The sequence below is a fragment of the Ranitomeya variabilis genome, chromosome 1, assembly GCF_051348905.1.
Source record: "Ranitomeya variabilis isolate aRanVar5 chromosome 1, aRanVar5.hap1, whole genome shotgun sequence".
In the NCBI taxonomy this organism is placed as follows: Eukaryota; Metazoa; Chordata; class Amphibia; order Anura; family Dendrobatidae; genus Ranitomeya; species Ranitomeya variabilis.
Genome location: NC_135232.1, coordinates 572463973 through 572491898, shown reverse-complemented (window position 1 = coordinate 572491898; position 27926 = coordinate 572463973). Strand labels below are relative to the sequence as shown.

Sequence of the window (27926 nt, the reverse complement as noted above, 5' to 3'; positions counted from 1 at the left end):
TCTGTCATTTCGTTTCTCTGAATCCTTTTGCCTTTTTTTGTCTATACTAAAACCACATATTTCCCTTGCTATTCATGTGTGTAGGTGAGTACAAATTTCTACATTGTTAGTTGTTTTTAGGATATAAATAAATAGTACAATGGCAGCTCAACCCTCTTGAGTCGCAAATCCTTGGGATGCCATAATGGCATAAAAACAGGTCCATCCAGGATGGTTTAGTCTTTAATCAACACTTAGGTAGCAAAATAAATACAAGGAAGCATCAACAACACAACCATATGGCACTCAGGCTGTAACAATATATAGGTACTAAGGAATCTGATAGCGTGGGATAAAACCAGTCTGAGAGCAAAGCTGCAGTAACAGATGTATTTAAACAAAACAGAAATGCAAACAGAACCAACATAGATATTCCTGCAATTGAAACGACGTGCTCAGCATAATATGGTAAACAGGAAAGCAAACAGAACTAACACAGATATTCTTGCAATTGTAACGAGATGCTCAGCACAATATAGTAAATCACAGCACAGTGGATTGCGGGACGCGACCGCTAATATGAACCAGTCCAGCAAGGATATGACGAGGGGGCAAACAAGACACTTGACAAGGAAGTCCAGTAGGTTATTAGTGGAAATGCACACAGTACTTAAACTAGGGAATCCAGGAGAAGTGAAGTAGAAATGCCCACAGTACTTAACAAGGAAATCCAGCAAAACTTGATCCCACGTGCGCACAGCACTTGTTTGTGGAAGTTCAATAATATGCAGGTGGTGCATTGAGCATGAAGTCCTGGTGAAAGAGGATGAAGGGAAAAAGAGGGAGAGCGCTATCTAAGCGTAGTAGATGAGTACAAAACTCTCTTGGTGAGAAAAGCAACACTGGAATCTTGCTCACCTCGTGTGGTTGTGCAAAGAGGCACAACACTGGGAAAAGCTTAGCAAACAAGGGAAATCCTTCCACAGGTGTGCTGCCAGTCGCAGCAGTTCCAGAGGTGAGATGCAGCTCAAAGGGACGAGGCAGACTGCTGATTAGTGAGCAGCTGAAGCAGGGAGTTCCCCAGAACACAGGCAGAAGCTCAGGAGCCAGCAGCACAAAATACTCAAGCACAGAACACCACATGACTCGAACTTAAATAATCAGGACAGACAGGAAGTTCCATGACAGGGTGAGATCCAAGACTCCATCTTGGATCAGGGCGAACAGGAACAAGGGAAGTCCGGAATCCTTACATTACTCCCACCTCAGAAGCGGCCTCAGGACGATCCAGGACAAGGCTTGTCAGGATATTTCTGATGGAACAGAGCAATTTTTTAGGGAGCACAGATATTGCCCACTGGCCCCCAATAGTTCTCCTCAGACGAATATCCTTGCCATTTGATGAGATACTGCAGTCGATTCCTGCAGATCTTAGAGTCCAGAATCTTCTCCACAATAAACTGTTCTTGTCCGTCCACTAACACAGGCTGAGGAGGAGGTGTAATACGACCCTGAAAAGTATTTGGAGACACTGGTTTTAACAGGGAGACATGAAACACAGGATGTACCTTCAAGGTCCTTGGCAACTTCAGATGACAGGCGACGGAGCTTATGATCCCAGAGATCTTGAAAGGACCGATGAATGTTTGTCCCAGCTTCTGTGAAGGCACATTCAATTTTAAATTCTTGGTGGATAACCACACAGAGTCTCCTACCTTAAACATAGGTGCAGGTCTCCGGAACCTATCGGCAGATTTCTTTTATCTTTCCTGTGCGGTAGATAGTGATTCTTTCAGAGTTTCCAGATCTTGTCTCATCCTTGCCAACCTCTCATCTATTGCGGGCACTGGAGCCTCAACCGTGGATCTGGGGAGAATACTAGGATGAAATCCCAGAATGGCAAAGAAGGGTGTTACCTTAGTGGATGCATTCTGCGAGTTGTTATAAGAGAATTCTGCTAGAGGAAGCAACTCCAGCCAGTCATCCTGCGAGTGGTTGATATAACACTGAAGGTACTGCTCCAGCGTCTGATTAGTCCGCTCCGTTTGCCCATTGGTCTGAGGATGAAATGCTGAGGACAGACAGACATTGATACCAAGTGCAGAACAAAATCCCTTCCAGAATCTGGAGGTAAACTGCACTCCCCGATCAGAAATAATCTTATCCGGAACTCTATGCAGACGGAAAACATTCTGAATGACCAGCTCAATCGTCTCCATAGCCAAGGGAAGCCCAGTGCAAGGGATGAAGTGAGCAGCTTTAGTAAGACGATCCACCACCACTAGAATGGTGTTCTTTCCACCAGAGGTGGGTAATTCCACTATAAAATCAATCGAAATAGACCCCCAAGGGCGAGAGGGGACTGGTAGTGGTTGCAGCAAACCCATAGGTGTTACACGAGGGGTCTTAAAACGTGCACATACCTCACAAGATATACAGTGGGTCAAAAAAGTATTTAGTCAGTCAGCAATAGTGCAAGTTCCACCACTTAAAAAGATGAGAGGCGTCTGTAATTTATATCATAGGTAGACCTCATCTATGGGAGATAAACTGAGTAAAAAAAATCCAGAAAATCACATTGTCTGTTTTTTTAACATTTAATTTGCATATTATGGTGGAAAATAAGTATTTCGTCAGAAACAAACAATCAAGATTTCTGTCTCTCACAGACCTGTAACTTCTTCTTTAAGAGTCTCCTCTTTCCTCCACTCATTACCTGTAGTAATGGCACCTGTTTAAACTTGTTATCAGTATAAAAAGACACCTGTGCACACCCTCAAACAGTCTGACTCCAAACTCCACTATGGTGAAGACTAGTGTTGAGCGATACCGTCCGATACTTGAAAGTATCGGTATCGGAAAGTATCGGCCGATACCGGCAAAGTATCGGATCCAATCCGATACCGATACCCGATACCAATACAAGTCAATGGGACTCAGGTATCGGATGGTATTCCTGATGGTTCCCAGGGTCTGAAGGAGAGGAAACTCTCCTTCAGGCCCTGGGAACCATATAAATGTGTAAAAGAAAGAATTAAAATAAAAAATATCGCTATACTCACCTGTCCGACGCAGCCGGGACCTCAGCGAGGGAACCGGCAGCGTTGTTTGTTTAAAATTCGCGCTATTACTTGGTTACGTGAATTCCCGGCTTGTGATTGGTCAGGTCGGCCATGTTGCCGGGACGCGGACCAATCACAGCAAGCCGTGACGAAATTACGTCACGGCTTGCTGTGATTGGTCCGCGTCCCGGCAATATGGCCGCCCTGACCAATCACAAGCCGGGAATTCACGTAACCAAGTAATAGCGCGAATTTTAAACAAACAACGCTGCCGGTTCCCTCGCTGAAGTCCCGGCTGCGTCGGACAGGTGAGTATAGCGATATTTTTTATTTTAATTCTCTCTTTTACACATTTTAACATTAATGTTGTTGCGATACCCGATACCCGATACCACAAGAGTATCGGAATCCCGGTATCGGAATTCCGATACAGCAAGTATCGGCCGATACCCGATACTTGCAGCATCGGAATGCTCAACACTAGTGAAGACCAAAGAGCTGTCAAAAGACACCAGAAACAAAATTGTAGCCCTGCACCAGGCTGGGAAGACTGAATCTGCAATAGCCAACCAGCTTGGAGTGAAGAAATCAACAGTGGGAGCAATAATTAGAAAATGGAAGACATACAAGACCACTGATAATCTCCCTCGATCTGGGGCTCCACGCAGAATCCCACCCCGTGGGGTCAGAATGATCACAAGAACGGTGAGCAAAAATCCCAGAACCACGCGGGGGGACCTAGTGAATGAACTGCAGAGAGCTGAGACCAATGTAACAAGGCCTACCATAAGTAACACACTACGCCACCATGGACTCAGATCCTGCAGTGCCAGACGTGTCCCACTGCTTAAGCCAGTACATGTCCGGGCCCGTCTGAAGTTTGCTAGAGAGCATTTGGATGATCCAGAGGAGTTTTGGGAGAATGTCCTATGGTCTGATAAAACCAAACTGGAACTGTTTGGTAGAAACACAACTTGTCGTGTTTGGAGTAAAAAGAATACTGAGTTGCATCCATCAAACACCATACCTACTGTAAAGCTTGGTGGTGGAAACATCATGCTTTGGGGTTGTTTCTCTGCAAAGGGGCCAGGACGACTGATCCGGGTACATGAAAGAATGAATGGGGCCATGTATCGTGAGATTTTGAGTGCAAACCTCCTTCCATCAGCAAGGGCATTGAAGATGAAATGTGGCTGGGTCTTTCAACATGACAATGATCCAAAGCACACCGCCAGGGCAACGAAGGAGTGGCTTCGTAAGAAGCATTTCAAGGTCCTGGAGTGGCCTAGCCAGTCTCCAGATCTCAACCCTATAGAAAACCTTTGGAGGGAGTTGAAAGTCCATGTTACCCAATGACAGGCCCAAAACATCACTGCTCTAGAGGAGATCTGCATGGAGGAATGGGCCAACATACCAACAACAGTGTGTGGCAACCTTGTGAAGACTTACAGAAAACGTTTGACCTCTGTCATTGCCAACAAAGGATATTTTACAAAGTATTGAAATGAAATTTTGTTTCTGACCAAATACTTATTTTCCACCATAATATGCAAATAAAATGATAAAAAAACAGACAATGTGATTTTCTGGATTTTTTTTTCTCAGTTTGTCTCCCATAGTTGAGGTCTACCTATGATGTAAATTACAGACGCCTCTCATCTTTTTAAGTGGTGGAACTTGCACTATTGCTGACTGACTAAATACTTTTTTGCCCCACTGTAACATAGCTCTTCACGTCCTTCAGACAGGTAGGCCACCAGAAGAAACAACTTAGGAACTCTTGTGTCTTCTGTACCCCCCGATGACCAGCCAACTTAGAATCATGGACAAACTTGAAAACCTGAAGCCTTACGACGTCCGGAACATATAAACGTTGATCTCGAACCCACATACCGTTCTTAAGAACTAGATTCACATCATCAGTAGGGTTTGCAAGGAATGGATCAGTGTCATAGGCCTCCTTAATAGTCTACCATAAGTCCTTATCTTGGATGACACCGACAAAATTGGCATCAGACAAAATTGTCTTGGACGGGGTCCCAGGTACGGAATCTGTGGCATGGATTTGGGACAAAGCATCCGCTTTCCCATTACGTGAACCTGGGCGGTATGAAATGACAAAATTAAATTGGTTCAAAAACAAACTCCAACGAGCCTGACAAGGAGAAAGACATCTAGCAGACCTCAAAAATTCTAGGTTGCGATGATCCGTGAGCACAATAACTTGCTGTGCTGCCCCCTGCAGATGGTGTCTCCATTCTTTAAATGCAGCAATGATGGCTAGGAGCTCCTTATCTCCCACATCATAGTTCTTCTCTGCAGCAGAAAGTTTACGGGAGAAAAAGGCACATGGATGTAACAGACCTTTCTCCCCTGTTCTTTGCGAGAGTATGGCCCCCAATGCACAATCCGAAGCGTCCACCTCCACTATGAAAGGATGTGCTGGGTTAGGATGAATCGACAGCGGTGCGGATGTAAAATGAGACTTAAGACAGTCAAAGGCCTCCTGAGCCAGTGTAGACCACAAGAAAGTCTCTTTTTTTTGGTTAGTTGGGTAATCGGTCAGACAATCTCAGATAAATTATGGATAAATTGTCTATAAAAATTAGCAAACCCGATAAAGCGTTGTACCTCCTTGACATTTTTAGGTGCAGGCCAATCAAGAATAGCCTGAATCTTACTTGCCTCCATGTTAAGCCCCTGTGGCGAGATGACGTAGCCTAAAAATTTAATCTCAGTGCGGTGGAACTCATACTTCTCCGGCTTGATGTAGAGATGATTCTCTTTCAGGCATCTTAAAACAGTCTTAACATGTTCTTGATGCTCCTGCAAAGAATCGGAGAAAATCAAAATATCATCCAGATAGATTACGACAAATTGATCTAGTAAATCTCTAAAGATGTCATTAGCCAAGTGTTGAAAGGTGGCCGGAGCATTGCAGAGACCAAAAGCTATAACAAGGTACTCAAAGTGCCCATAACGACATCTAAATGCTGTCTTCCATTCATCCCCAGAACGGATCTGAACTAAGTTATATGCTCCTCGGAGGTCCAACTTAGAAAAAATCTTGGCGTGTCGTACTCTTTCCAGCAACTCGGGAATTAATGGTAAAGGGTATTGGTTGCAAATGGTTACCTTGTTGAGCTCCCGATAGTCAATGCACGGTCTCAGGGTTCCATCCTTTTTCTTTACGAAAAAGATGGGTGCTCCTGCCGGTGATGAAGAGGGGCGGATGAAACCCTTAGCCAGATTTTCATCAATGTATTCTTTCAAAGCCTGCAGCTCCGGAGCTGCTAGTGGGTAAACATTTTTAAACAGAATAGCTGCCCCTGGAAGAAGCTCAATAGGACAGTTATCGGATCTATGAGGTGGAAGCTGATCTGCCAACCTTTTATCACAGATATCAGAAAATTCGTTGTAAATGGGTGGTAAAATAGGTACTCCAGTGATGCATTCTGCATCCCGAGAATTTACCTGACCTTTTACTGGTGTATCCTTTGGTGGGAAAGTGCTCTCCTTGGTTTCCCAGTTGATGATTGGGTTCTGTGCCTGAAGCCAGGGAATTCCTAAAATCAAAGGAAAATGTGGCGAAGAAATTAGCATAAAAGAAAGCACCTCCCGATGATTGGGCTCTATGTAAATCTCTAGGGGTACCGTCTCCTGATCCACCAGTCCAGAGGCTAAGGGGGAACCATCTACTGTTTCCATGGTTACTGGAGTGGCTCGCTGTTGACACTGTATGCCATGCTCCTTGGCAAATGTGATGTCCATAAAGTTACCCCCTGCTCCAGAATCCACCATAGCTGCACATGAGATCCATTGGCCCGATAACAAGATCTTAATGGGAAGGGAACAATGTGTATCCTTATCTTGTCTTGGGAGCTGCAGTCATTGCTAGGGAAGGAAACGCAGCATTCATAGAAAAGCTGGACTCAGAAATGACAGATTCATCATCACAATTCTCATGTTCCCCTACAGCAGCTAGTATCTTGCGGGGCCGCTTAGGGCAGTTTATAAGGAAATGGTCAGACTGACCGCAATAAAAACATAAACTCTCACGAAAGCGATGCTCCCTGCGCTCGTTACTCTCACGGCGCTGTAAAGCATCCACTTGCATAGGGACTGGTTCTGCTTCCCAAGAGGCTTTGCCTGAAAGTTCTTTGGAGGGAGGGGAGAGTTAGAAACACGGTTAGAGGCTGCAACGTAGGTTCAGTGACACGTATGTCAGTGCGCACACAATGTTGTATGAATGCCTCTAACTCTTGAGGAGAATCTGCATGGGCTAATTCGTCCTTAATCACACTAGAAAGTCCCTTCTTAAAAATGGGTAATTGAGCATAACAGTCCCACATCGTATCCACTGCTAACTGCCTAAATTCAGTGGTGTATTCAACAACGGAACGTTTACCCCGACGTAAAGACAACAATGCAGTTTCAGCTGTAGTGCGGCGATTTGGATCATCAAACATCACAGACATTGCAGCAAGAAAATCATCCAGATTATTTAAGCGAGGGTCACGAGTCTCAATTAGTGGATTCGCCCACGCGAGAGCTCGGGAAGTAACATAATTATACACAAAACCTTGGATCGATCTGTGTGAAAGTGGGCAGCATGTACATCAAAATACAAAATGCATTGATTTATAAACCCACAAAATTTGTAGCGTTCACCATTAAATCTAAACGGCGGTAACTTGGGAGGACTAGTTGGCAGTAACTGTCCCTGAGGCGGAGACGCCCGTGCTGTTACTTGATTACCTAAATCCTGCAGCGCCTGCCCGAAATGGGCCTCCCAGTGAGTCACCTTGTTTTGCAGAGTTTCTACGTCCCCTTGTAAGGAGTTGATCATAGAAAACAACTGATCCAACTTTGTCTCAGCCGGCATTATCCCAACTGATTCCTAAATGGCTTGAGTATCCTGTAACAATATACTGTATAGGTACTAAGTAATCTGATAGCGTGGGATAAAACCAGTCTGAGAGCAAAGCTGCAGTAAAAGATGTATTTAAACAAAACAGAAATGCAAACAGAACTAACACAGATATTCCTACAATTGTAACGAGGTTCACAGCACAATATGGTAAACAGGAAAGCAAACAGAACTAACACAGATATTCCTGCAATTGTAACGAGATGCTCAGCACCAGTGGCGTAACTACAAAGTTATGGGCCCCGGTGCGAACTTCCAAATGGGGCCCCCCCCCCTACCTCCGTGACGCCCCCCCACCCCCTTCCCCTAGATACGCCTCGGACTGTTGCAGGAATCTCCTGCACTGCAACATGGTGTTGGGTGCCAGCACAGCCCGCACAGTGGTATATCCAGCACAGCCCGCACAGTGGTATATCCAGCACAGCCCGCACAGTGGTATATCCAGCACAGCCCGCACAGTGGTATATACAGCACAGCCCGCACAGTGGTATGTACAGCACAGCCCGCACAGTGGTATATCCAGCACAGCCCGCACAGGGGTATATACAGCACAGCCAGCACAGGGGTATATCCAGCACAGCCCGCACAGTGGTATATACAGCACAGCCCGCACAGGGGTATATACAGCACAGCCCGCACAGTGGTATATACAGCACAGCCCGCACAGGGGTAAATACAGCACAGCCCGCACAGGGGTAAATACAGCACAGCCCGCACAGGGGTATATACAGCACAGCCCGCACAGGGGTATATACAGCACAGCCCGCACAGGGGTATATACAGCACAGCCCGCACAGGGGTATATACAGCACAGCCCGCACAGGGGTATATACAGCACAGCCCGCACAGTGGTATATACAGCACAGCCCGCACAGGGGTAAATACAGCACAGCCCGCACAGGGGTAAATACAGCACAGCCCGCACAGGGGTATATACAGCACAGCCCGCACAGGGGTATATCCAGCACAGCCCGCACAGTGGTATATACAGCACAGCCCGCACAGGGGTATATACAGCACAGCCCGCACAGTGGTATATACAGCACAGCCCGCACAGGGGTAAATACAGCACAGCCCGCACAGGGGTAAATACAGCACAGCCCGCACAGGGGTATATACAGCACAGCCCGCACAGGGGTATATACAGCACAGCCCGCACAGGGGTATATACAGCACAGCCCGCACAGGGGTATATACAGCACAGCCCGCACAGGGGTATATACAGCACAGCCCGCACAGTGGTATATCCAGCACAGCCCGCACAGGGGTATATAGAGCACAGCCCGCACAGGGGTATATACAGCACAGCCCGCACAGGGGTATATACAGCAGAGCCCGCACAGGGGTATATACAGCAGAGCCCGCACAGGGGTATATACAGCAGAGCCGCACAGGGGTATATACAGCACAGCCGGCACAGGGGTATATACAGCACAGCCCGCACAGTGGTATATACAGCACAGCCAGCACAGGGGTATATAGAGCACAGCCCGCACAGGGATATATACAGCAGAGCCCACACAGGGGTATATACAGCAGAGCCCGCACAGGGGTATATGCAGCACAGCCAGCACAGGGGTATATAGAGCACAGCCAGCACAGGGGTATATAGAGCACAGCCAGCACAGGGGTATATAGAGCACAGCCAGCACAGGGATATATACAGCACAGCCCGCACAGGGATATATACAGCACAGCCCGCACAGGGATATATACAGCACAGCCCGCACAGGGATATATACAGCAGAGCCCGCACAGGGGTATATGCAGCACAGCCAGCACAGGGGTATATAGAGCACAGCCAGCACAGGGGTATATAGAGCACAGCCCGCATCTCATCTCCCCCCCCCCCCCCCGATAATGGCCCCACAGTCCGGTGAAAAAGAAAAAAAAAAACTCTCCTCACCTTTCCTTTTGCCCGCGCTGCTCCTGGTGGCTGCAGTCTGCCCAGGACACTGCAGGTGCGCGATGATATGACATCATCGCGCACCCGCAGTGTACTGTCAGAGGCAGAGCGGGGAATGATGGGAGAGGGAGCGTCAGGTGACGCTCTCCTCCATCATTGCATTGAACTATACCGGTGTCATAGACGCCGGTATAGTTAAATGCGGCGGCGGCGGGGGGGAGGAACAGTGCAGCGGCCCACTACTGGCATCGGCTCTTCTGGCATTTGCCAGAAGTGCCCGATGTCCAGCCCGGCCCTGCCCTGCCGGCCCGGGGCCCCTGACCTGCGGGGCCCGGTCGCAATGGCGACCGCTGCGACCGCGGTCGTTACGCCCCTGCTCAGCACAATATAGTAAATCACAGCACAGTGGATTGCGGGGGACGCGACCGCTAATATGAACCAGTCCAGCAAGGATATGACGAGGGGGCAAACAAGACACTTGACAAGGAAGTCCAGTTGGTTATTAGTGGAAATGCACACAGTACTTAAACTAGGGAATCCAGCAGAAGTAAAGTAGAAATGCACACAATACTTAACGAGGAAATCCAGCAAAACTTGATCCCACGTGCGCACAGCTCATCTACTACGCTTAGATAGCGCTCTCCCTCTTTTTCCCTTCATCCTCTTTCACCAGGACTTTATGCTCAATGATGCATTGAGCATAAAGTCCTGGTGAAAGAGGATGAAGGGAAAAAGAGGGAGAGCGCTATCTAAGCGTAGTAGATGAGTACAAAACTCTCTTGGTGAGAAAAGCAACACTGGAATCTTGCTCACCTGGTGTGGTTGTGCAAAGAGGCACAACACTGGGAAAAGCTTAGCAAACAAGGGAATTCCTTCCACAGGTGTGCTGCCAGTCACAGCAGTTCCAGAGGTGAGATGCAGCTCAAAGGGGCGAGGCAGACTGCTGAGAACTTAGCAGCTGAAGCAGGGAGTTCCCCAGAACACAGGCAGAAGCTCAGGAGCCAGCAGCACAAAATACTCAAGCACAGAACACCTCATGACTCAGACTTAAATAATCAGGACAGACAGGAAGTTCCATGACAGGGTGAGATCCAAGACTCCATCTTGGATCAGGGCGAACAGGAAGCAGGGAAGTCCGGAATCCTTACACAGGCATCATAAAGCAAGAGGGCTCCTGGCTCACGCGTTTCAGATCATGGTGAACATAATCACAATCTTATGACCAAGAATCATGATCTGAAATGCGTAATCCTCTAGCCTTCTACTTTTTCTGTCATATGAAGCTATAGAGGTATATGATTATTTCTGCTGCTTTTTGTTTTTTGAATTGTGTTTTGCATTGTGTTTTGCTCATACGTACAAGGTTTTAACCCTAGAACGCATACCCATAGAAATCTACACATTTACGCACCTGGGGCCCTTTAAGGTACCGTCACATTTAGCGACGCTGCAGCGATAGCGACAGCGATGTCGATCGCTGCAGCGTCGCTGTTTGGTCGCTGGAGAGCTGTCACACAGACAGCTCTCCAGCGACCAACGATGCCGAGGTCCCCGGGTAACCAGGGTAAGCATCGGGTTGCTAAGCGCAGGGCCGCGCTTAGTAACCCGATGTTTACCCTGGTTACCAGCGTAAAAGTTAAAAAAACAAACAGCACATACTCACCAGCGCGTCCCCCAGCCTCTGCTTCCTGACACTGACTGAGCTCCGGCCCTAACAGCACAGCGGTGACGTCACCGCTGTGCTTTCACTTTCAGTTTAGGGCCGGCGCTCAGTCAGTGTCAGGAAGCAGAGGCTGGGGGACGCGCTGGTGAGTATGTGCTGTTTGTTTTTTTAACTTTTACGCTGGTAACCAGGGTAAACATCGGGTTACTAAGCGCGGCCCTGCGCTTAGTAACCCGATGTTTACCCTGGTTACCAGTGTAAAATATCGCTGGTATCCTTGCTTTTGCTGTCAAACACGGCGATACACGGCGACCTAGCGACCAAATAAAGTGCAGACCTTCTAGCAGCGACCAGCAATTTCACAGCGGGATCCAGATCGCTGCTGCGTGTCAAATACAGCGATATCGCTATCCAGGTCGCTGCAACGTCACGGATCGCTGGCGATATCGCCTAGTGTGACGGTACCTTAAGGCCTGTTTACAATTATCATGGAATAACTCAAATAAAAATACATTTCAAAATGTACTTTACAATTGCAAGGTAAGGATGCATTCCAACTAGCGCTGGGGTCCGCCAGGAGGGGATCCGTAATGGATCTGACCTCCTGGGGACCCCAGCTAAGGCTGGTGGAATCCTGGAGTTACCAGGAGGTCAGATCCATTATGGATCCCCTTCTGGCGAACCCCAGCGCTACTAGGAACACAGCCTAAGATGTGTATATTTCAAAACATAATTATGTGCATAAAACAACAAAATAGTAAGTAAACGGGCATGCCAAATATAGGCATTCTATATGCAATTTTTTTATGAAAAGTTTTTTTGGTTGTAGCAAACTTGGTGCAGGAATATTTATGTGTAACTTTACATATTCCCCCTACAATTTTCGCATATTAATTTTTCAGCTGAATGTTCCTTGCATACATTTTGTCCGCAAGTAGACCAGAAACGCTCCGATTTTCTTTCCTTCTTTGCTGGACAAATATAGCAGCGCTTTGTTTTTTTTTCTCTTTGCTCTGCATGTTCCAGAAAGCGTATTCCACATCGGATCATTGACTCCGTAATTTGCCTTGATAAGCAAATCTGTGTATCACATGTAAACCTAGTACAGGCCTAAAATGCCCCAGGTGCGTGAATATGGGGTAGTCCCAAAAAAAGGTTGTTATACCGAAATGTCTGTAACATAAAAATATATGAATAACTGGAAATTACTAACAACTATATACCTGAGGATTACCTAGATTTTCAAAATTCTAACTAAAGTACTTTTACAGAAAATAGAAAACAAGTAACCTGGCAGGCCTGCGAGGCCCCAGGTATGCGTTCTAGGGTTAATCTACTATATAATTGTCTAAGGGTCACTTCCGTCTGTCTGTCTGTCACGGATATTCATTGGTCGCGGCCTCTGTCTGTCATGGAAATCCAAGTCGCTGATTGGTCGTGGCAAAACACCTACGACCATTGCCACGACCAATCAGCGACGCGCACAGTCCGGCGCCCGCATACATCCCTCACCGCTCACACAGGGTTAATGCCAGCGGTAATGGACTGCGTTACCGCCACTATTAACCCTGTGTGACCAAGTTTTTACTATTGACGCAGCCTATGCAGCGTCAATAGCAAAAACATTTAATGTTAAAAATAATACAAAAAATAAAAAATCATTATATACTCACCTTCCGCCGCCTTTCCCGCTCCTCAGGATGCTCCGGCCGGTCCATGCAAACGTCACGTTCAGGTGGCAAGGATGGTCTGAGAGAAGGACCTGCCATGACGTCACGGTCATTTGACCGCGACGTCATCACAAGTCCTTCGCGAGAAGGACCTTCCGTGACGACACGGTCATGTGACCACGACATCATCACAGGTCCTGCGCGATAAGGATCTGCCTTGACATCACGGTGATGTTACCATGACGTCATCACACCCTGGGACCGGAAGCTTCCGCCTGCACCCCACACAGGCGACAGAACTACAACGTGCCTGCGGAAGGTGAGTATATGTTTATTTTTTATTTTTTTAACCTGTGACATACGCGGCTGTGCAATATACTACGTAACTGGGCAATATACTACGTGGCTCTGTGCTGTATACTACGTCACAGGGTAATATACTACGTGGCTCTGTGCTGTATACTATGTCACTTGGCAATATACTACGTCAATGGGCTATATACAACGTCGCTGGGCAATATACTACGTCACTGGGCAATATACTACGTCACTAAGCAATATACTACGTCACTGGGCAATATACTATACTACATCGCTGGCCAATATACTACGTCGCTGGGCAATATACTATGTGGTTGGGCAATATACTACATGGCTGGGCAATATACTACGTGGACATACATATTCTAGAATACCTGATGCGTTAGAATTGGGCCACCATCTAGTACAGAATAAACTGCTAAATGTTGATTTAAAGAGAAAAGCAATTTCATTTATGTAAATGAAATACTGCAATAATTGTAAAGACAAATTTGCCTAGAAAAAGTTAACTAATGCAAAATATACTTTTTTTTTAATCTATTTTGAAATGTAATATTTAAGCAAAATGCAGTATGAAAATATACAGACCTTTTTTGTTGTCTTCTACACTGTCTTTCCCTTCAGAATTAAAGGACAGTTTATCATCCACATCATCATATCCATTTTCCAGCTCTAGGACACAAATTATAATAATTGGTATAACACAATTGCCCCCAAAAGTTGATTATAAGGGAAAACCAGTTATTTTTGCAGTGCAATACAAATTTATTTAATTTGTAAGATTCACCCTAAAGTAGCTTATACTAATCATTAATTAGCTAATTTTTAAATGCTTCTGTTAAAGACAAGCCATAAAAAATAAATTAATAACTGTTAGTGACAGGAAAGATATATATCTTGGTACCGTGTTAGCCACTAGATAGAAAAATCCATGTTTGTTTCTTTCTTTTTTTTTCTGTGATGTGTTGTGCATAAATATGTGATTCTCCAGAATTTCTTTTAGTCTATGCCTGATGAAGAGACCTGTGTAGTCTTGAAAGTTTGCAAGGAGTTACCATTAGTGTTGAGCATTCCGATGCTGCAAGTATCGGGTATCGGCCGATACTTGCTGTATCGGAATTCTGATACCGGGATTCCGATACTCTTGTGGTATCGGGTATCGGGTATCGCAACAACATTAATGTTAAAATGTGTAAAAGAGAGAATTAAAATAAAAAATATCGCTATACTCACCTCTCCGACGCAGCCGGGACTTCAGCGAGGGAACCGGCAGCGTTGTTTGTTTAAAATTCGCGCTATTACTTGGTTACGTGAATTCCCGGCTTGTGATTGGTCAGGTCGGCCACGTTGCCGGGACGCGGACCAATCACAGCAAGCCGTGACAAAATTACGTCACGGCTTGCTGTGATTGGTCCGCGTCCCGGCAATATGGCCGCCCTGACCAATCACAAGCCGTGACGTCACGGGAGGCTGGACACGCGCCCATTTTAAAATGAGCGCGTCCAGCCTCCCGGCTTGTGATTGGTTGACCGCGGCGCAACCAATCACAAGCCGTGACGTCACGGGAGGCTGGACACGCGCCCATTTTAAAATGAGCGCGTCCAGCCTCCCGGCTTGTGATTGGTTGACCGCGGCGCAACCAATCACAAGCCGTGACGTCACGGGAGGCTGGACACGCGCCCATTTTAAAATGAGCGCGTCCAGCCTCCCGGCTTGTGATTGGTTGACCGCGGCGCAACCAATCACAAGCCGTGACGTCACGGGAGGCTGGACACGCGCCCATTTTAAAATGAGCGTGTGTCCAGCCTCCCGTGACGTCACGGCTTGTGATTGGTCAGGGCGGCCATATTGCCGGGACGCGGACCAATCACAGCAAGCCGTGACGTAATTTCGTCACGGCTTGCTGTGATTGGTCCGCGTCCCGGCAACATGGCCGACCTGACCAATCACAAGCCGGGAATTCACGTAACCAAGTAATAGCGCGAATTTTAAACAAACAACGCTGCCGGTTCCCTCGCTGAAGTCCCGGCTGCGTCGGAGAGGTGAGTATAGCGATATTTTTTATTTTAATTCTTTCTTTTACACATTTATATGGTTCCCAGGGCCTGAAGGAGAGTTTCCTCTCCTTCAGACCCTGGGAACCATCAGGAATACCGTCCGATACATGAGTCCCATTGACTTGTATTGGTATCGGGTATCGGTATCGGATTGGATCCGATATTTTGCCGGTATCGGCCAATACTTTCCGATACCGATACTTTCAAGTATCGGACGGTATCGCTCAACACTAGTTACCATCTATTCAGTTAGCCATTAAAAGGTATCAACCACTGTGGACTCCCAATTCTAAATATTTTTCTAATTGTTAGTGAGTGTATTATTTTTTTGCAATAATTTTATACTTTACCATATAGCAATCTATGTTAATTTAATATATTATCTTTGGAATTTTCACCCTGGCCAATGGTGCTTTTATAAACTAACTTCCTGTTTCAAAAATGTCACATGTACGTTAGCCACCATGAACAGACTCGAACTTTATCTTATGTTAAAACATCTATTCAGCATGTGCAAAGATCATTGTGAAGGGAGGTATAGCTGTGACATCAACCACTGTGATTGTCAACTTATAAAGAGGTGTTACCAGTTATTATAATCCTGGAAGTTTTGCTGAAAACTCTTCCTGAAATGACAGAATATTATACGAGACTAAAATTGTTAGGAAAATTAAAAGTTTTAGCAAAATGTAATTCCAAGAAATGTTTTCATGGCAGGGACAAAAGAATATTTGTAGATTTGTACGTTTCAAACACATGTTTCGGGGAGAGAGATAGAATGAGACTGCAACCTTGGATTTTTCCAGGACTTGTGTTGTTAACACCCGAGGGTTAGATAAGCAGGCAAATTGGGGGCAGAGATTTTAAGAGATCATCAATTCGCGTATCTTTTTGTATAACTAATATCATACGAAATGAATTACACAAATAGATATTAACCAATAAGAAAGACAAGTATGTGGGTGACTCTATTGTAGTCTAAGATTATAAAAAGTCTGATGATGTACAATAAGTTTGGCAATGCTTATGACCAATACCTTGTCCAGTTGCTGCAAGATAGGAATAAAGAACTACCTTGTTTCAGATGACACCGTGCCTGAGTGAATATATTATTGTAACAAATATAGCAGTGTCACTCGCATACAGTAACGAAACACATACACTGCAATAGAGCTGCGTCACTTGCACACAGCAATGGAGCAGATGCTCTGCAATAGAACTGTGTCACTCGCACACAGTAATGAAAGATACTGTATGATGCTAGACACGATCCCTGTTAACCTCACAGAGGACTGAAGCTCACTAACAGTGCAGGTAACATACAGTGGTCATACAATCAGCAACAGCACTCAAACAACTCCTCTACAGAGGTGCTGGAATGCTAATGACTATGTGCCAGCCCTGAATTTATACAAAAAACTCCTCTCCAGGGGTGCCGGAATTCTAATGGCTTACAGCAGATCCCGAGCACATGCTGACACAGACCAAACAGTAGCAAAGTTCATAAACACATGAATATAAGTTGACACTAATGCACCCGCGTGTGCCTTTGAAATCCTTTTATATGTACAGCTCAGTCTAGTCAGACAGGACCTTGCCCGTGGACCAATCTGGAGCTGCCACATCACCAGAGCAGCTGACGACCGACCACCAATGAGACGCCACCACATCACGAGCATGTTTAGAAGGGTAATTTCTTGACTTAGCCTCAAGAGCGGCCGTTTGTTGCTGCCTACCTCTGGTTACCATAGGCTTGGCTGAAGAGTAGCCAGTAACCAGACGAATAGCACCAGTGTGAGCAAGACGCTGGGACCGACATCTATGCTCAGCACCACCTGCAGCGGTAAAAGCAGAATAGGAGACTACAGATGCAAGCAAGGCTTGGGATTTACCCTGTGCAGCGGGAAAATCCCAGTGCCTAACATTGGCCATTGTGAAATTTAATAGATTATTTTTTTCTTTTTAATAAAATTTGTTATAAAAAAAGTAAAAAAAATTGAAAACATGCAACTTAGACATATGATTTAAATATATTTTTTGAGATAGTTTCTTTGTAAACCTTAATTACCTTTCACTCTTTTACTACTTAGACTAAACATAATAAAATCTCTCATTTATGGTTAAAACCTGGTTAAAACCTATTAATTTGTGACCATGCAGACACTGTTCTATTAAATGCCATCTGTCACCATAGCCTACCTGCTCAGATATAACTGCCATGAAGTACTATATCAGCTAGCACATCATTAACATTCCAAGACAGCATGTTCCTAATATAAGGGCATCCTTAACATTGAAATTATCAATGCGCTTGGAAGTGTGACTAAGAATGTTGGTTTTTGAAGGACCTTAATCGCTAGTTGATGGCCCTTATCCAGGTGGCAACAATAAAATCCATTAACAGCCTGCAGTGTAGAATCTATCATACTTTAGACCAGTCAACATGTGTAGAAGACAAAAGAACTCCATATCTGAGTAACCCCATCAAATTTAGAGTCATGTCTTCATGCAGGCCTACTAGAGAAGGACACAACAAAAATCTTATTCTTATCACCAGACATCTAGGAAAGCATTAGTTATCAAATGATACACAGTCCCATAGATTCATTAATTGTAAATCTCAACTTGTAAATTTAGTTACCCCCCACTATATCAGGTCATAGATTTCAGAGATATCAGTACAGTGTGTTATTTGATTCTCCCTGCTACATTACACAACATCTAAAACATGTTTGTGGTTGTGAAAAAAACACAATGGTATGTGCACATTGAGTCTTTTACTGAATTTTTGATGTGGAATCTGAATGAGAAATTTTCATTTGAGATATTGAGTTTTTTGGAGACTTTCTGCTCAGTAGCTATGTGTGCACGGAGTATTTTTTTTTTTTGAGCTGTTAAAGCTGAAACTTAGCGTAAACTATTTAAATCCTCATTAAAAATACAAAACGCCTCAAAAACCTTGAAGGGTCTGCTTAATTTCTTCTGAAAAACTCATCAGAAAAACTCTGTGTACACTGCTAGTCTCTGCTCAACAGATTCCTAAAAAAAACTCAATGTGAATAGTACCCTAAGGCTATGTACACATGGAGGTTTTTGAAGCATTTAAAAAACATGAGATTTTTTTTTTTTAGCAAAAATCTATTGAGGGAACTCCTTTTTGAAAGAGTTTTTGCTTTTCCTGAAGCATTTAATGAAACCGTTTTTAAATGGCTTTCGAGGAGTCTTTTCTTGCAGTGTTCGTTAGGTTCTACTTAAACAGTTGGTATGTGCAGCAAAAACTAAACAAACTAAGCTCGATGTTTTCAAGGAGAATTTGGAGAGATTACTCTCAGTTTTTGCTCAGTTTCTACAACAAAAAGACTTCCTGTGCACTGGGATTTGCTGAAAAAAGTGGCAATGCGCTCTCTCAGCAGGTGTGAAAGAAATGGTTAATGTCTGTTCTTTTAAACTGAATAAAATGCAAGAAAATAGTGATATGCAAGAATGACTTATGTTCCAAGCTATCATCTGTCTACGAACTGATATTTTTATGGCCTTTTTTATGGTTTTTCTTACAATTCCCAGAAATTGTCAAGGACACATTGTGGTTTCCAAATTTAATGATAACATAGGACAACCACCCAAAATTCTGAGGATTCAGCCCAAATTCTCTTGAACCAGGTCACTCTGACAAATGGAAAGTTCCCCCACATTCTCTCATGTAATTTATTTTGTATCCCAGGATGTTTTGACAACCCATTGTATAACTCATATTTCTGCCAAATTATTGTGTAATGCCTCAATTCCCTTTGATCTTGTTTTCTGAGAGATCAACATATCCAAAAATATTCAGAGACTATTTGGAAAGACAAGGACTCGGTACTCTGAATATTACTCATAGCTTGGGTACCTAAGACAGAAAAAAACTAGGAGTAGGAATAGAAGTCCCGACTACGACAGGCACTTTTCCTATCCTCATCTAGGAGAAAAAAATATTCCTCATATTACAGCAATGTGAATTTCCAATAGACATGAATTACAAGGGTTTTTCGGGAGTCTATGAAGCTGTTCATAAACCGGATTTAAGAGGATTCAAAAACTCTTCAAAACACCTAATACATCTTCTCACGTCTCCAATTACGGTAGATTCCAAGCTAATAAATATAACAATATTAAACTTACCAGATTTGTGAGAGAGCTCGTTTTTTCTTATCAAGTTTAAGTGAACCTCTTCATACACTGGTTCAGAAGGAAGAAATGGTTGAAGAGCTAATATAATGTTAAATAAAGCAAGATTAATACATTTAGAAGTAAGTTTATTTTAAAATGAAAATGAAACACTGGAATTACTAAGAAAATATAAAAAATAAAAAATTGAATACATTTTTATGTACTAAAGATACCTGTTTGCATTGTATTTATACGTACCCAAAGTCCTGATAATTAAAACTGATATTTTGTACCTCAGTCTTAAGTGTGTGAATTAGTAAAGTAGGCCAAATTAATTAAGAGTTATAACCATGACTCCACAAAGTGATACAGAAAGTTAAAGAGATGGTTATATGATGCCAGCATGGACAGGAGCATGGCTGATAAAACACTAATTATACTCACATACAGTTGTGCTCAAAAGTTTACATACCCAGGCAACATTTTTGCTTTCTTGGCCTTTTTTCAAAGAATATGCATGATAGCACCAAAACTTTTTCTCCACTCATGGTTAGTCTTTGGGTGAAGCCATTTATTGTCAAACTATTGTGTTTTCTCTTTATAAATCACAATGACAACCCAAAACATCCAAATGACCCTGATCAAAAGTTCACATGCCTAATTTCCGGGCTGATGATTGCAAATTTACCTCTAGTATTTACTGATAACTTGTTGCATTCATCTTCCCTTCAACTTTGTCCATGTTTCCTGTGCCTTTGTAGCTCACACATCCCCAAAACATCAGCGATCCACCGCTGTGCTTTACATTAAGAAAGGTGTTCCTTTCATAATTGACCTTGTTGACCTCTCTCCAAGTGTAATGTTTATGGTTGTCGCGAAAAAGTTCAATTCTGTTCTCATCACTCCAAATTACCTTATTTCAGAAATTTTGAGGCTTGTCTCTGTGCTGATTTGCGTATTGTAGGCGATGTATTTTTTGGGGCATTTGCACAGTAATGGCTTTCTTCTGGCGACTCAACCACGCAGCTCATTTTTCTTCAAGTGCCTCCTTATTGTGCATCTTGAAACAGCCACACCACTAGTTTTCGGAGAGTCCAGTTTCTCAGCTGATGTTATTTGTGGGCTTATATTTGCAACCCGAACATTTTTGCTGGTAGTTGTGGATGAACTTTTTGTCTACTTGACCGTTGTTTTGTTTTTATAGAGCCCCTGATTTTCTATTTGTTAATCACAGTGTGAACACAGGAAAATAGCATTATCAATTCCTTGGATATCTTTTTGTATCCCTTTTCTGTTTTACCTATTCCCTTAGATCCATTGACAATTCTTTTGCTTTCTACATAACTCACAATCCAGAAACATCAGTGGCTGGATGAAAGATGCAACAGTCTGTCTGGATCCCAGAAACTCACTCAGCTTGTATCACACAAACTGATTACAAGCAAACAGGTCACAGGTGACGATGTTACCTTTAGTAGCCATTCAAACCCATTTGTGTTAACTTCTGTGTATGTTATCAGGCCAAAATCACCAGAATATGTAAACTCTTGATCAGGGTCATTTGGATGTTTTGGATTGTCATTATGATTTAAAAAGAGAAAATGTCATCCTTTGACAATAAATGGCTTCACCGAACCACTAACCATGAGTGGAGAAAAAGTTTTGGTGTTATCATTCATATTCTCTGAAAAAAAAGCCAAGAAAGCAAAAGTTCTGCCAAGGTATCTAAACTTTTGAGCACAACTGTACATGATACCTATCTTGCGGTAAAATAAAATAAATTCACGGGTGTGATTCTCTAAGATGGTTTCAGTTTCCAAAAGCCATTGAAAAACAATGAAACATGGATTCCACAGCAATGTAAAACCAAACCTGGTCCATTTCTCGTGAATGTAAAAATATTCACAGATGTGTGAATTTAGCCAAAAATGTATTAGACATCTGGTTACATATATTCTAGCATGAAAAGGAAACTGGGAATGAAAGCAAACTGCAATCCTCTGCAGTGCAAATTTTTCATAAATCTGTTTAAAACATAATTGACGGTACAAATGGCAGCACAAAAACGATCTTACATCTCCCTCCAAGTCACGTTTCTGTAAAAACTAGAATTCTTTTGTAACATGACAAATTTCCACACAATGGACTCTACAGAGGATTATAATGAATGTTCTCACCTTTCTTGTTTCTCCTGGAATATTTTATCAAGCTCCCTATAATAATAATCGCCAAGCCACAAAAGAATGAAAAAGTAATGACGAGAATAAGGAGCACATTTGGAGTGGAGGTATGTGTGTCAGCATCTAAGTCAAGCAGTTCCAAAAAATTAGGAAAAAGAAACAAATATACATTAGAACAGTGTAATTTTCTGTGAAGTCCATCTCTAACATGATATTTGGCTCTACTGCTCACCACCTATGAATTTGGTTATTCACAAAGGAAACCTATAAATCATCCAAAGGACCGGTCTGATGACCTCGGCCCCACTGTTAGGGTCTTCAATGATCATTAGAACAGGCCACTTACTACATGACCACAGAAACATTGAGTAGAACAGAGGAAAGCATGAATGATGAATCCACTTCTCAATGCAGTCATCCAATAAGAGTGAACAGAGGACTTGAGATTGTGATCACCGTTGCCTTGAAGGCAGGCGGGGGACCACTGGCTGTACATAAATGCCAGAAATGTTTTTTGATCATTACACCTTCCCAAAAAAAGCAATAAAAAAATCATAGTTAAACCTAAATAGTACCAATGAACACTACAGCTCATGCAAAAAATAGATCATGAAAACAGCTACGGCAGTTAAAAAGAAAAAAAAAATGGGTCTTGCATAAAGAGCGGCAAACTCATGTTAATTTTTTTTAACCCCTCTGTGTTTTAGTTTTTCTCTCTTCTTATCAAAGCTATAACTCTTATTTTTCTGTCCACATAGATAAGTGAGGACTTGTTTTTTTGCAAGACAAGTTGCACTTTAGAGCGACACCACTCAGTTTACCACATAGTACTCAAATAAACAGGAAAAAATTCCAAGTGGGGAAAAATTGTGAAATAAAAACAAATTTGACAGTTTTTTGAGAATTGTTTTTATGGTGTACATTTTGTGGTAAAAAATACATTGACATGTGATTCTACTCATCAGTATAATTACAGTGATACCAAAAGTGTCAAGTTTTTTAATTATTTGAGTGGAGAAAAAAAATCATAAGTTTGGGTCATATTTCATTTTTCCGAGACCTGTAAAGTTTTTATTTTTCTGTCGATAGAGCTGTATAATGGCTTATTTTTTGCAAGATGAAATGTCGTTTTAAGTGATACCATATTTGGATAGATGTGACCTTTTCATCGCTTGATACAGCATGTTTTCTGGAATTGCAGCAACCAAAAAAAATTTAATTTTGGCAATCTTGATTTTTCTTCATTTATGGTGTTTACCGATCATATTAATAATTTATATATTTTGATAGATCAAAATTTTCTGAACATGTGTATTTTTATTTTTTTAATGTTTATTTTTAATAGGAAAAAAGGAGGTGATTTAAAAACGTTTTAAAAAATATTTTTTAAAACTTTTTTTTTACTTTACACTTTTCTTGTTAGTCCCCATAGGGGACTTGAAGCTGCAATAATCTGATTGCTTGTGCTGTATACATCAATGCCACAGCATCGCTGTATATAGCAAGAATAACAGTCTCCTTTGAAGCCCAGCCACAGGCAGATTTTCAAAGAAGCTTCATAATGATGAGCATGTGGATCTTCAGCAGACCTCTGGTTGTCATAGCAGCCCATCAATGAACAGCAATCATGTCACGGGCGTGTCGATTGGCACATGTACTGATGCACACCCCAATGCCACCTTGTGCTAAATGCCACTGTCAAAGCTGGACAGCGACATTTAATAGGTTAACAATCACTGGAGGAGCTCCACTCGACCCACAATTCCTAGATTCAGGTCCTGGATGTAACACATAGCCATGATCAGGCAGGTCCATCCCGTGTGCCCACTTATTACACCCACTTCCGACAGTGGATATCATGGAGAGGTTAAAGTAGTAAAATATAAAGTAAATGGCTGTTTTTTTATCAATGTAATAATATATATATGAAACAGTATTATTTTTTGACATTTTTACTGCATATTGAATACTGCAAAAACCTAAAAAATATTGAAATAGCATTTTATAATACACTATGTAATAAAATGAATGACAGCATAAAACTACAACTCATCCTGCAATTAATCATATGGTTATATAGACAGAAGAATAAAATGTTATGACACTTGTAAAAGGAGGAAAAACTGAAAGAGCAAAGGCAAATAGCAAAAATGCGCTTGCAAGATTAAAGCTGAACTTCAACAAAATGACCATGCACCACCTCACTATTTACTATGCATTAGGAGGAAGATACACCTTGTTTTCTTGAATATTTACACATCCCACTCTTTTTAGTTTTTCACTGAAAATTAATTAACATAAAAATCTTATATTTTTTTACAGAATTCAGCCAAAGATATGTTATGCAGTTTTTTTTTTTTTAATATAACATTTCTGGTAAGAAATTAGCATATTTAAAAGTAGTTTGAATTTGTCAAATTCTGGTGAATTTGCTGAACATGGTAAAATCAAACAATTTGCTATTTTATTTGATTAAGTAAACCAAAGACCACTCACATTTTACACATTACAGAAGTCTGCATCAGCCAGAGAAGGATCACATTGTGTTAGTATTGTTAGTATTGGCCCACCGGCTAACCCATAATGTCTTACATGAATCACATCACATGGTACAGCACAGCAAAAAAAAAACAGGGACTATCAGCCTGTATAAAAGCTGGAGCAGGAAATGCGACAGCCATTTTCTGGTTTATCTGGATGGTGATGAAGCATCACAAAGATAGAAAAGTTGCATACTGAAGAAACTATATCTGTGACAGCACAGCAGTGAAGAAAAGAGCTGTCATATATATCTTATTGCTTGTGAAGGTTTAGGAATACTTTCAATGTATAGCATATACAGCTCTGGCAAAAATTAAGGGACCACGGCAAAATGTTCAGTTTGTCTGATTTTTCTCTTTATAGGTATATTTTTGAGTAAAATATAAATTGTTCTTTTATTCTACAGTATAAACTTATGACAACATGTCTCCAAATTTCCAAGTAATACATTTTGTATTTTTTTTCTGAAAAGGAGAAAAGGTCAAATAAAAAACAACAGTGCTTTCAGACCTCAAATAATACAAATAAAACAAGTTCATAATCTTTCAGAAACAACAATACTAATGTTTTAACTCAGGAAGAGTTCAGAAATCAATATTTTGTGGAATAACCATGATTTTTAATCACAGCTTTCATGCATCTTGGCATACTTTCCACCAGTCTTTCACACTGCTTCTGGGTGACATTATGCCACTCTTGGTACAAAAATGTAAGCAGTTCTTTGTTTGATGGCTTGTGACTATCCATCATCCTCCAGAGGTTTTCAATGGGGTTCAGGTCTGGAGATTGGGCTGCCCATGACAGGGTTTTCATGTGGTGGTCTCTTAATTTTTGCCAGAGCTGAATATCAATTTGAATTTCTTATAAAAATATAAAATTTTACTGATTGTGGTGAACTCAATTTTAAAGAGATTTGCTCGTCTTTATGTTGCAAATATTTTTTTCTGACATTTAACTCGTAAGAGTCACATTAAAATTGTGAAAACATCCTGAAAAAACCTTTTTGGGAAACATTTGTTTAGGTCTCATGTATAAGTAGTAAATGCATAATTTGGGATCCTTCAAAACATCAATGTAGCAATGTGGTTTTGTTTTTTGAAGGACGAGCTATAGATTCTTGAGGTTGTTCCCACATGTGAAAACGCATCAAAATCCCCAATTACAATCTGCTGGCATTATTGCATTTCTACTGCTTTTTTAATGCATTTTGTTTTTTTGATCATTAAGTGTTGATTTGAAACTGTTTGTGTCTGTTTTCTTAGTACAGAAATGTGGAATTCTGCACTGAATGTAACTAGAGTTTTAGATGCCACTTTATAGGCTCCATATACACTGCCGTTCAAAAGTTTAGGATCACCCAGACAATTTTGTGTTTTCCATGAAAACCCATACTTTTATTAATTAAATTAGTTGCCAAATGAATTGAAAGTCTAGTCCAGACATTGATAAGGTTCTAAAAAAAGATTTTTATTTGAAATAATAATTTTCTCCTTCAAACTTTGCGTTCGTCAAAGAATGCTCCCTTTGCAGCAATTACAGCATTTCAGACCTTTGGCATTCCACGTAATCTGGAGAAATTTGACCCCATGCTTCCAGAAGCCCCTCCCACAAGTTGGTTTGGCTTGATGGGCACTTTTTTGCGTACCAAAAAAGTCAGGCTGCTCCCACAACAGCTCAATGGGGTTGAGATCTGGTGACTGCGCTGGCCACTCAGTTACAGATAGAATACCAACTGCCTGCTCCTTCCCTAAATAGTTCTTGCATAATTTGGAGGTGCGCTTTGGGTCATTGTTCTGTTGTAGGATGAAATTGGCTCCAATCAAGTGTTGTCCACAGGATATGGAGTGATAGCCTTCCTTATTCAAAATCCCTTTTACCTTGTATAAATCTCCCACCTTACAGCATCAAATCAACCCCAGACCATCACATTACCTCCACCATGCTTGACAGATGGGGTCAGGCACTCTTCCAGCATCTTATCAGTTGTTCTGAGTCTCAAATGTTCTTCTGTGTGATCCAAACACCTCAAACTTGGATTTATCAGTCCATAACACTTTTTTCCAATCTTCCTCTGTCCAATGTCTGTGTTCTTTTGCCCATATTAATCTTTTCCTTTTATTAGCCAGTCTCAGATGTGGCTTTTTCTTTGCCACTCTGCCCTGAAGGCCAGCATCCCAGAGTCGCCTCTTCACTGTAGACGTTGACACTGGTGGTTTGCATGTACTATTTAATGAAGCTGCCAGTTGAGGACCTGTGAGGCATCGATTACTCAAACTACATACTCTAATGTGCTTGTCTTGTTGCTCAGTTGTGCAGCAGGGCCTCCCACTTCTCTTTCTACTCCGGTTAGAGCCTGTTTGTGCTCTCCTCTGAAGGGAGGAGCACACACCGTTGTAGGAAATCTTCAGTTTCTTGGCAATTTCTCTCATGGAATAGCCTTCATTTCTAAGAAAAAGAATGGACTATCGAGTTTCACATGAAAGTTCTTTTTTTCTGGCCATTTTGAGAGTTTAATGGAAGCAACAAATGTAATGCTCCAGATTCTCAACTAACTCAAAGGAATGTCAGGTTTATAGGTTCTCTAATCAGCCAAACTGTTTCCAGCTGTGCTAACATACTTGCACAAGAGTTTTCAAGGATATTCTAACCATCCATTAGCCTTCTAACACAGTTAGCAAACACAAAGTACCATAAGAACACTGAAGTGATGGTTGTTGGAAATGGGCCTCTATACTCCTATGAAGATATTGCATGACAAACCTGACATTTGCAGCTAAAATAGTCATTTACCACATTAACAATGTATAGAGTGTATTTCTGAATCATCAATGTTAGCTTCATTGGAAAAAACTGTCCTTTCTTTCAAAAATATGGAAATTTCTAAGTGACCCTAAACTTTGGAACGGTAGTGAATAACACCAAAGAAATGAGCTGGAACATATAGGAGAAAACATCCTGAAAGTGCACTGCTCAACAGAGTCTTTAAATGAACAGTGGACACTAGTTTTCATGAAATCATATTTACTTTGTTCTCCCTGTTAAAGGCAGATTTTCTGCAAATAAAATGCAGCAAAAGCCACAATATTTGTGCTACGTGGGAACATGGCCTTAGGATATACTTTTATGGACCATGTATAAAGCACAATGCACGAGGAAGCACGGTGGCTCAGTGGTTAGCACTGCAGCCTTGCAGCACTGGAGTCCTGTGTTAAATTCCCACCAAGGACAACATCTGCAAAGAGTTTGTATGTTCTCCCCGTGTTTGCGTGGGTTTCCTCTGGGTTCTCTGGTTTCCTCCCACATTCCAAAGACATACTGAGAGGGAATTTAGATTGTGAGCCCCATCGGGGGCAGGGATGATAATTTGTGCAAACTATAAAGTGCTGCAGAATATGTTGGCGTTATATAAAATAAAAAGATTATTATTATTCAATGTGTCTTGTACAAAAGATTTTCCCTTCAATTACT

At 42.3% G+C, this 27926-nt stretch overlaps 1 long non-coding RNA gene across 1 annotated transcript in view; it reads right to left on the bottom strand.

Moving 5' to 3' along the window:
* Positions 1-7926, bottom strand: part of LOC143797325 (uncharacterized) — a 33363-nt gene extending 25437 nt beyond the window's left edge. The window contains exon 1 of the long non-coding RNA XR_013220451.1: positions 7800-7926. This is a non-coding gene — a long non-coding RNA (uncharacterized LOC143797325). The remainder of the gene's footprint in view (positions 1-7799) is intronic.
* Positions 7927-27926: the final 20000 nt, after the last annotated feature.